Below are 9,151 nucleotides of genomic sequence, written 5' to 3' on the forward strand. Positions count from 1 at the left end.
TTGTTGGCATATTAATTCAATGTTTTATTACTATTGCACAAAATAAATAAAGGTTTCTAACCTAGTGCTAGGCAAGTGATCAGCATGTAAAAGTGTTAGTTAAATTTGATAGTGATTTATTGTATTTATTTTTGACATTCAATATTATTTTATACTAGAGGCCTGGTGCATGAAATTCGTGCATGGGGGGGGGTGTCCCCTCAGCCCAGCCTGCACCCTTTCCAATCTGGGACCCCTTGGGGGATGTCTGACTTCCGGTTTAGGCCCCATCCCCAGGATCAGGCCTAAACTGGCAGTTGGACATCCCTCTCACAATCTGGGACCACTGGCTCCTAACTGCTCACCTGCCTGCTTGCCTGATTGCCCCTAACTGCCCCCCCTGCTGGCCTGGTCACGCCCAACTGTCCCCCTGCTGGCCTAGTCACTCCCAACTTCCCCCCCCCCCCCCGCCAGCCTGGTTGCCCCTAACTGCCAACTGCCCCCCACCCCCCCGCTAGCCTGGTCACCCCAAGCAGCCTGCTGCTCGGTAGTTTGGTTGCCACTCACTAACCCCCCTGCCGGTCTGGTTGCCCCATGCAGCCTGCTGCTCAGTCCTTTGGTCATCCCTCAATGACCCCCCCTGCAGGCCTGGTTGCCCCATGCAGCCTGCTGCTCAGTCCTTTGGTCGTCCCTCAATGACCCCCGCTGCGGGCCTGGTTGCCCCATGCAGCCTGCTGCTCAGTCATTTGGTCACCCCTCACTGACCCCCCCTGATGGTCTGGTCACTCCACGCAGCCTGTTCAGTCGTCCGTTTGGTTGCGATGGTTGCTTAGGTTTTTATATATATAGATTAGTTTCAGGTGTACAGCATAGTGGTCAAACAATTATATAATTTATGAAGTGGTCCCCCTGATACTTCTAGTACCCACCTGGCACCATACATAGTTATTACAATATTATTGACTATATCCCCTATGATGTACTAATTGTGATTTAAAAAAAATTCTAAATAGAAAAATACACGGATTATTTCATGGCTAGCATATATATTTTAGAAAGTATAAACACATTTACAAGATGACAAATAATTTAGTCTGAAAAAAAAAAAATCAGTTAAGCCAGCAATTTGGTGTAGTGTGGACTAAGCCACCACCTTCTACGTATTCACATTTTTAGTGGTCTTGGTCTCCAGAGGTAATAGTTACGGGAGAGCTAATACCTGGGCTACAGTCCTAGTAGAGTTAGGCATTTTGGCTTTTGAATAAACATTTGCATTGAAGGCTGTTTTCTCCGCATTCAGGTGGAGAAGCAGTATGATTCCCTGAGTAGAAGTTAAGGGACTCTAAACTCTTCTATTGAAATTTATGCTCAGGGTAAAGCCTATAGAGCTCCTCATTCAGAGAAGCCAGCAGCAATGTGTTGGGGCCTGACCTATTTGCCAAGTAACTGTTTCCTCCCTTCTCTGCTTTGATGAAAGGGATTCTATAAAGAACAGCTTCCAAACCCTTGTTCTTTGGCCAGTGCCAGAGCTCATGGCTTGTTATCATCTTTAAGTCTCTCAGGAGCAGGGGCAATGAGCCATGCAGACCGAGCTCAAGCTCCAAGCACCTGTTGTAGGATGAGGAGGTTCCACTGAGTTTGTGGGGCAGTGTGGCATAGTCCAGGGAACGCTGCTCACAGTGTCAATCACTTCTGAGACATAAATAATAACTGATGTGAAGACGGTGCTGTTGGTGGGGATGCTGTGGCTTAGTCCCTTAATAAAATGAAAAATCTTCTTGTATAGGTTTTGGCCTTAAACCTGTTATCTGTCAATAAATAAATTATTAGTTTATCTAAGCAGAAATTAGTTGACATGCAACAACAACAAAAGTGAGATTAAGATAGGTATCTATAGACAAGCCATAAGAAAATTTATCTTTTTTTTTGTGGGGGGGCAGAGGTGGAGGGGAGGTCCCAGAACCAATTCAGAAAAACCAAGGGTTCAATCTACATTTTTTATTTTCCTTGTGAAAAATGCTAATTGCCTAATTGGGTAGCATGGTGGTGATGGAAAAAAGGACATATTGTGATATTTTACTTATATTGGAGTGCAAATAAAAAACATTGTCACTGGAGAGATTGTGACCTGGACATATTTGAGAAGTAGCATCAGGAGAAGAAGGCTGAGAGCTTCAGAAATAGGCTGGGTGGGGAGGCAGTACAGGGTAGTGTTGAACAGGGTGGGAAGACAGGCAGTACAGTGCTCTATCTTGGTTTCCTCACATGTAAATTGGAGATGAGAATAGTACCTAGTTTATAGTTTGTTCTGAAGATTAAGTATAATGACATGTGTTGGTTAAAATAAAAGAACAAAATAATATAACGTGCATTTATTGGTTAAAATAAAAGAACAGAAAACAATATAACTGTTTTAAATGTAAAAACAGTTTCTAAATACTTGAAGTAAAACACAGATAGAACTAAAAAGAGAAACACATAAATCACAATTGTAGTTGGATATTTCAACCTTCCCCTCTTAATAATTAATAGAACAAACAGAAAATCAGTAAAGACATAGGAGACATGAACAATACAATGAACTTGGTCTATTTAAAATTTATGGAAAACTTCATGTAACAGCAGCAGAATATATATTCTCTTCAAATGCACATATAACATTCACCAAGACAGACCACATTCTAGGCTACAACACAAATCTCAATAAATTTAATTGGGTTCAAATGAAATAATACAAAGCATGTTCTCTGGCTACAATAAAATTAAAATAGAAATTAATAACAGAAAGATATGGACAATCCCCAAATATTTGAAAATAAAATATTATACTTTAAATAAAACAAGGCTCAAGCAAGATCCCACATTGGGATTATAAAATATTTTGAAGTGAATTAAATACAAATATAATACATCAAGATTTGTTGGTGTAGCCCAAAGAGTATATGGTGAAAAACTTTTTTGCAGTAAATTGTTGTATTAGAGAAAAAGAAAATGTCAAATCAATGATCCAAGCTTCAATCTTAAGAACCTAGTGAAAAAGAGAAATTTTAGCCCAAAGTAAGCATAAGAAAGGAAATTATAAAAATGAAAAGGAATTAGTGATGTAGTAAGTAAAAAAATAAAAGAGAAATCAATGGAAAGAAGCACTTATGCTTTATAAGGGTCAATGAAACTGAAAAATCGGTAGTCTGAATGAGAAGAAAAAAAAGGGAGAGAAGAAAGAATACTCCATTATTAGGAATGAACTAATAGACATTATAGCAGCTATAGGTGCTTTAAAAGGCATAATAAAAGATTATTATGAATAATTTTGTAACAATAAACTTGGAAAGTTAGATAGCTAGGTAAATTCTCTTGAAGTCACACACTACAAAAGTTCATGCAAGAAACAACAGAAAGCTGGAGTAGTTCTAGTTTTATTTATTAAAAACCACAGAAGTTATAATAAAACTCTGTTCTATGAAGAAAATCCCAGCCCCGGTGGCTTCATTAGTGAAATCTACCAACTATTTGATTTAAACTAGTTCTCCACAAGTTCTTTCATAAAATTAAGAAGGGCACACGTCCCAACTCATTTTATGAGGCCAGTATTACTCTGATAAAGGCATTCCAATATTCCTCATTAACCTAGATGCAATGTAAAAAATAACAAATTGTTAGAAAATTGAATTTAGTGATAAACATAATACATCATGACCAAATGAGTTTATTCTAGGCATTCAAGTTTAGTTTAAATTTTGAAAAATCAATGAATATATCATGTCAATAAACTAAGATATTAGATAATTATCTCAATAGATGCATAAAATATATTCATGTATATTTCTTTGTATGTTGTTCTTTTAAAATAACTTTGGTTTTTGGAATTTTAAATTTATTTCAATTAATGAATGCTTTTCAAATGGTATTTCTTTTCAAATGGTATTATATAAACAGGCTGTCATCCCCTGTCCCTTTTAATTTTTGATTTTTGCTTTCCTGAAAGAACCACTTTCGATTCTTTTAGCTGTTTCTTTTGGTATTTATGCTTGTAGATAATATGCTTCTTAAGGATTTAATTTTTTAGTTTTCGACATTATCCATTTCTTTGCTAAGAAAGGTGATGATTTCTCTCTCTCTCTCTCATTCAGATACTTCTATATGTTTCAGATCCCCTAAAAACATAATTATACTTTTCAAAATTCAGTCAATAATCTGTGTTTATATTATTATGTGAATATTATCTACTGCTAAATTACATACTATACTATACTTATACATTTTGTTCAACTTCTTGTATTTCCAGGAGTTGGCATTTTTCAGAATTAGCTTTGTTTCTACTGTTTTCTATGATTTAATCACTAATTCATCCCCAAATTCTATCTATAGACTAAAAGAAATCTCTTTGAATAGCTTGCACATTAGATATTGATTTTTTTTTTTCTGGGTGATATTCTTTCTTTTGTCTTCTTGATTCAATTTGGAGTTGTTGCTTTTTAGGTATTTTGAACAACTTTCATCTTGGGATTTTATTCACCATTATCCTAGGTATTTCTTTCCCATCTCTCTTTCTTTTCTTTGTTTTTTCTTTTATGTCCCCTGCATCATTGTTGAATCTCCTGTTCTCTCTGTGGGTTTATTCATTTACATTTTGGTAACTGTCATTTTATAGTTATTTGGGTAAAAGTGAAGATAAAAATGTGAGTTCAGTCCTGGCCAGTTTGGCTCAGTGGATAGAGCGTCGGCCTGCAGACTCAAGGGTCCTAGGTTCGATTCTGGTCAAGGGCATGTACTTTGGTTGTGGGTACATACCCAGTGGGGAGTGTGCAGGAGGCAGCTGATCGATGTTTCTCTCTCATCGATGTTTCTAACTCTCTATCCCTCACCCTTTCTCTATGTAAAAAATTAATAAAATATATTTTTAAAAAAATGTGGGTTCAATGTATCTTCTCACTGAACCAAATTTGTTAACTTTTCATAGATTTTGTTTGAAATACCCCAGGAAGTTGTTCCTTTGACTCATGTTGAACGATACTTAATCTTCCATGAAATATTCAGTAAATGAGGATGAAGCCAGGGGAGATTTAGGTATAAGCTAAGTTTTAGTTTTAAAAAAAATATATATGCAAATCTGAATTGCTGATTCTCTGATACAGGAATTTAAGGTGTCTAGATCTCCTCTTGTACTTGGTGAGTATTTTCCAAGTTATATTTTCCTAGCACAACAAAAAATATTTAGGACATTGTGAAATGGCACAGTGAGACAGTAAGGCTCTATATTTGCACAGTGCTTTTATCCTGAAAGTTTGCCAAGTACTTTATAACTGGAAGAAGAGATTGTTTTGTTCTCAATTTAAAAGCATCTCATTCTGAGACGAAATATTATCTTATGTACAGCGATACAAAATAATAGTTTAATGAAAGTAACATACATTTGGAGACCAATGAGAATCAAATGATTATTGCCAATTTTTTTGAATGATCACAGATCAATAGGCTCTTTTAATTTCTTGAAGAATGGCATTTAAAGTCTAATGGGCAACTTAGCTGGATTTCTTAGCTTGAGTTAGGGATAAATGCCATTATTTAATTATCAATAATTTGCTTACAGCATTCTTATACCCGAAACCAGCATCTACAAACTAACTCAAATAGGGAGTTCCACGAAGATTGTTCAGAGGTTAGTGGCATAAATAAGTAAAAGATTTTGACATGAAAAATATTACTTATATCATTTATCTTGTAAATAAACATTTTCCAGTGGTTTCCAAAGTAATAGAAACCCTAAGATTGTAACAAAAATATTCATATACATGTCTCGAATTTTTAACAATCCTGAATAAATCCTAAGAAAATAGTCAAATAAGTTAGCAAAAGCAGATGTTCTATTTTGTAGACTACCATTTAAATTCTAAATATAGTGACACCACTTATTTAGTTGCCATACTTTTGGTATCCCAACCCAAATCTGTAGCTGAGAACCTGCACATAAACATAAAAAGCTTCTGAGTGGTCACAATGGATGTAATCCTCCCGCCCCCCCCCAAAACAAAAAAAAACTTGTATTTTATTTGTGGTAGGGACATGTCAGCCCTCACAAATGGAATATCACACTTAGCAGATATTTTATTTCACAACTGTTTATAAAAAAGGAAAGGCTGCTATTGGTAGGCATATGAATAGCAGAGTCTACACTATTTTAGAAAGATTTCAACAAACGAACAAATCTGTTTTGCTAACTACTATTAAGTGGAAAAGTGATTCTTATTAACTTCACTTTTTTTATATAAACTGAATTTTTCTTGGATCAAATAAAATCCCCAACCAACATCAACTTAAAATATCAGGCATTAACTGAAAAGTTCAAGGTCATGTTAACAATGTACCAAAACTCTTAGATGTGGGGAAACTCATGAGTCCTCCATTTTCCCTGCTGGAAGATGTTTGCAATCGGGAATCAGAGAAGCTCTGGAAAATATTGCTTTTCCTCTTTTCATGGCCCTAACCAACACAGCTTAGGTTTTGTGCCCTGAACCCAGAGCCAGGCACATTGCTCAGGACTTGACCGTGGAGGCCTGATATAATTGCTTCCTAGTTCCACCACTTACTAACTGTGTGGCCCAAGGCAAGGTGGTTATTCTCTCTGAACTTCTGTTTATTCATCTGTAAAATGGTGATAAAAATGCTGTCTTGGCTTACTCACAGGGCTATTTGCAAGGATCAAATGGGATAATATAGGTTAAGGTACATTGTAGACTGCAAAGCTTTCTATAAGAGTAAGGTATTATTATCTACTAAGGTATTATATCTACTAGCAGAAATGTATTTTGGAAGACAATGAGTTAGTTGAAGGGCAATAAAAAATAAAAAAGACACAATCACACAGGTTGCTTTTAAACTATCCCTAATTGTAAATTGTGTGTAGTAGACAGTGTCAGGCAGCCACTCAATCCTTATATCTCTGCTGTTTTTTTGGTTACTCTAATTATACATTCATCCATGGTGGCATATGCCCAACCCCAGGCAACGGATCATATTTTGCCTGAGTCAGTATGGCTTTCCTGTCCCTATATTTCAAGCCTCTGTGGCACTTAAAGGTCTCTGTGTATCAGTCTGAGTCCTGGCATGAAAGAGAATTTTACTCAGACGGTCAAATAAAAATATTTTAATGAAGAGTCCATTTACAGAGATGTGGGCAGGGTTAAAGGTATCAATAAGGCACCCAGAGACCAGCTATAGTGACAGGCTGTTACCACCCCAAGACCTCAAAAGGCAAGTGACAGAGTGTTGTTACGAGCCCAGAGAGAGCTGGAGCCATGGAGGAAGGTGCCCAGCTGGAGCTGGAGCTGTGGAAGGACGTGGCCACTGCCCGTGCTCAAAGGGGACAAAGGGAAGGAACAGGGAAGGAATCCTCTCAACCCTCACCCTCCAATCTTTGCTCAGGTCCCTCATTTGCCCAAACTCATCAGGAGACTGAGGCAAAGGAGCTCATCATGTAGATATAAGAGGAAGCCTGTTGTTGACATGTCTGGAAAAATTTAGCTTCTCTGATAAAAGGGTTCAGGCATGGATGGCATTTCCCCTTACTCCTCCTTTCCTCTCTTGCTCGAATGACGACATGATGGCCGAAGGGCATCATCAATTATCTTACAATTATGAGGTGACAGGCATGAAGGTGAAGGACAAGGGTCGAGTGGAATCATAGGAGCCTGGGTCTCTGGTGGCATCATTAAGCAGGTGAATCAGCTCCTGCTACCACTGTCTTCAACTTGTTTGGTAAGTGATTTCTGAGTCTCTATCTGGTTCAAGTCCTACATGATATAGCATATTCCTTCCATAGATCTTGTTTACAGCTGGTTTGAGGAAATACAATAAAGTCTGTCTTATTAAAAAAGATCCCAAAGAAGCGAAGGGGAAAGGATTCTCATGATCAAGAAAATAAAAATATGGCATCTGGGTTTATGTAATCCCAACATTCAAAGAGTGAACCTTGCATCCAGTGCCATATTTTTATTACTTTTGTCTTATTTTTTTACCTTAACCAGAGGATATGTTTTCATTGATTAAAAAAAGATTTATTTTAGAGAGAGAGGAAGAGAGAGAGAGAGAAATATCAATTAGTTGCATCCTGATCAGGGACCAAACCCACAACCTGGGTATTTGTTCTGACAGGGAATTGAACCTGCAACCTTTTTTTTTTTTTTTTAATATATTTTATTGATATTTTACAGAGAGGAAGGGAGAGGGATAGAGAGTTAGAAACATCGATGAGAGAGAAACATCGATCAGTTGCCTCTTGCACACCTCCTACTGGGGATGTGCCCGCAACCAAGGTACATGCCCTTGACCGGAATCGAACCCGGGACCTTTCAGTCTGCAGGCTGACACTCTATCCACTGAGCCAAACCGGTTTTGGCAACCTGCAACCTTTTGGTGTATGGACAACACTCCAACTGAGCCACCCAGCCAGAGCTACTTTTGTCATACTTTTTCTACTTGTAATACCTCCTTGATGATTGTCTTTCTTTTACACGTTTCCAACAAGTATTTATTATGAGTTAAGCCATGTTTCAGGATCCCAGGATGGGATATAGCCAGATCCCCCTTCACCTCCCTGGGAAAAGTGTGGAGGACAGAGGAGAGGCAGGGTGGAGCCAGTTCAGATCTTTTCAGGAAATGTGCCTTCTGCCCTGTGATCATCTGAGGCAGACACCCAGGACCTGGGCAGAGGGACTAGTACACATGCAGGTACCATTCACACAGGAGACATCACCCATTTTAGCGGTCATTGTCTCCTCACAGCAGTGGAAGTCCAGGTAATTCTGCTAACAGTTCCTGGTCTGGTTCTGGTTAAGGAAGGGGTTGTCAAGAAGGGCAGTCTGCCAGTTCTTGATTGGGGTCTTGTCTTCTGTCATGTTGCTGACTCCTAAAGACATCCCTGAAGTAGCTCGCTGCTCAATGTGTTGATGATTGTCTTTGATTAGATAATCTGTACTGTTGGGACCATGCCTGGCTATGCTGACTGCTATTCCTCATATAGTACATAGCAAAGAGTGTGCTCCTGGTAAATAGTTGCTAATTTAAATCAAAAGTTTCCAGAATGATTAAAGTCAAACATTGACTTTTCCCCTGCTTTTCTTGACCTTTGCTGAGGTCAAGAACTTGCTATACTTTCATTAGATGAAAAAATTTC

The 9,151-nt window shown here is 37.9% G+C and overlaps 1 pseudogene across 1 annotated transcript; it reads right to left on the reverse strand.

The window, feature by feature from the left end:
- Positions 1 to 8,617: 8,617 nt before the first annotated feature.
- Positions 8,618 to 8,873, reverse strand: LOC308247036 (cytochrome c oxidase subunit 6B1-like; annotated as a pseudogene). The gene has a single exon. The product of its transcript is annotated as a cytochrome c oxidase subunit 6B1-like (transcript).
- Between the last annotated feature and the right edge of the window lie 278 nt (positions 8,874 to 9,151).

Source organism: Plecotus auritus (genome assembly GCF_963455305.1).
Source record: "Plecotus auritus genome assembly, chromosome: 4".
Classification (NCBI taxonomy): domain Eukaryota; kingdom Metazoa; phylum Chordata; class Mammalia; order Chiroptera; family Vespertilionidae; genus Plecotus; species Plecotus auritus.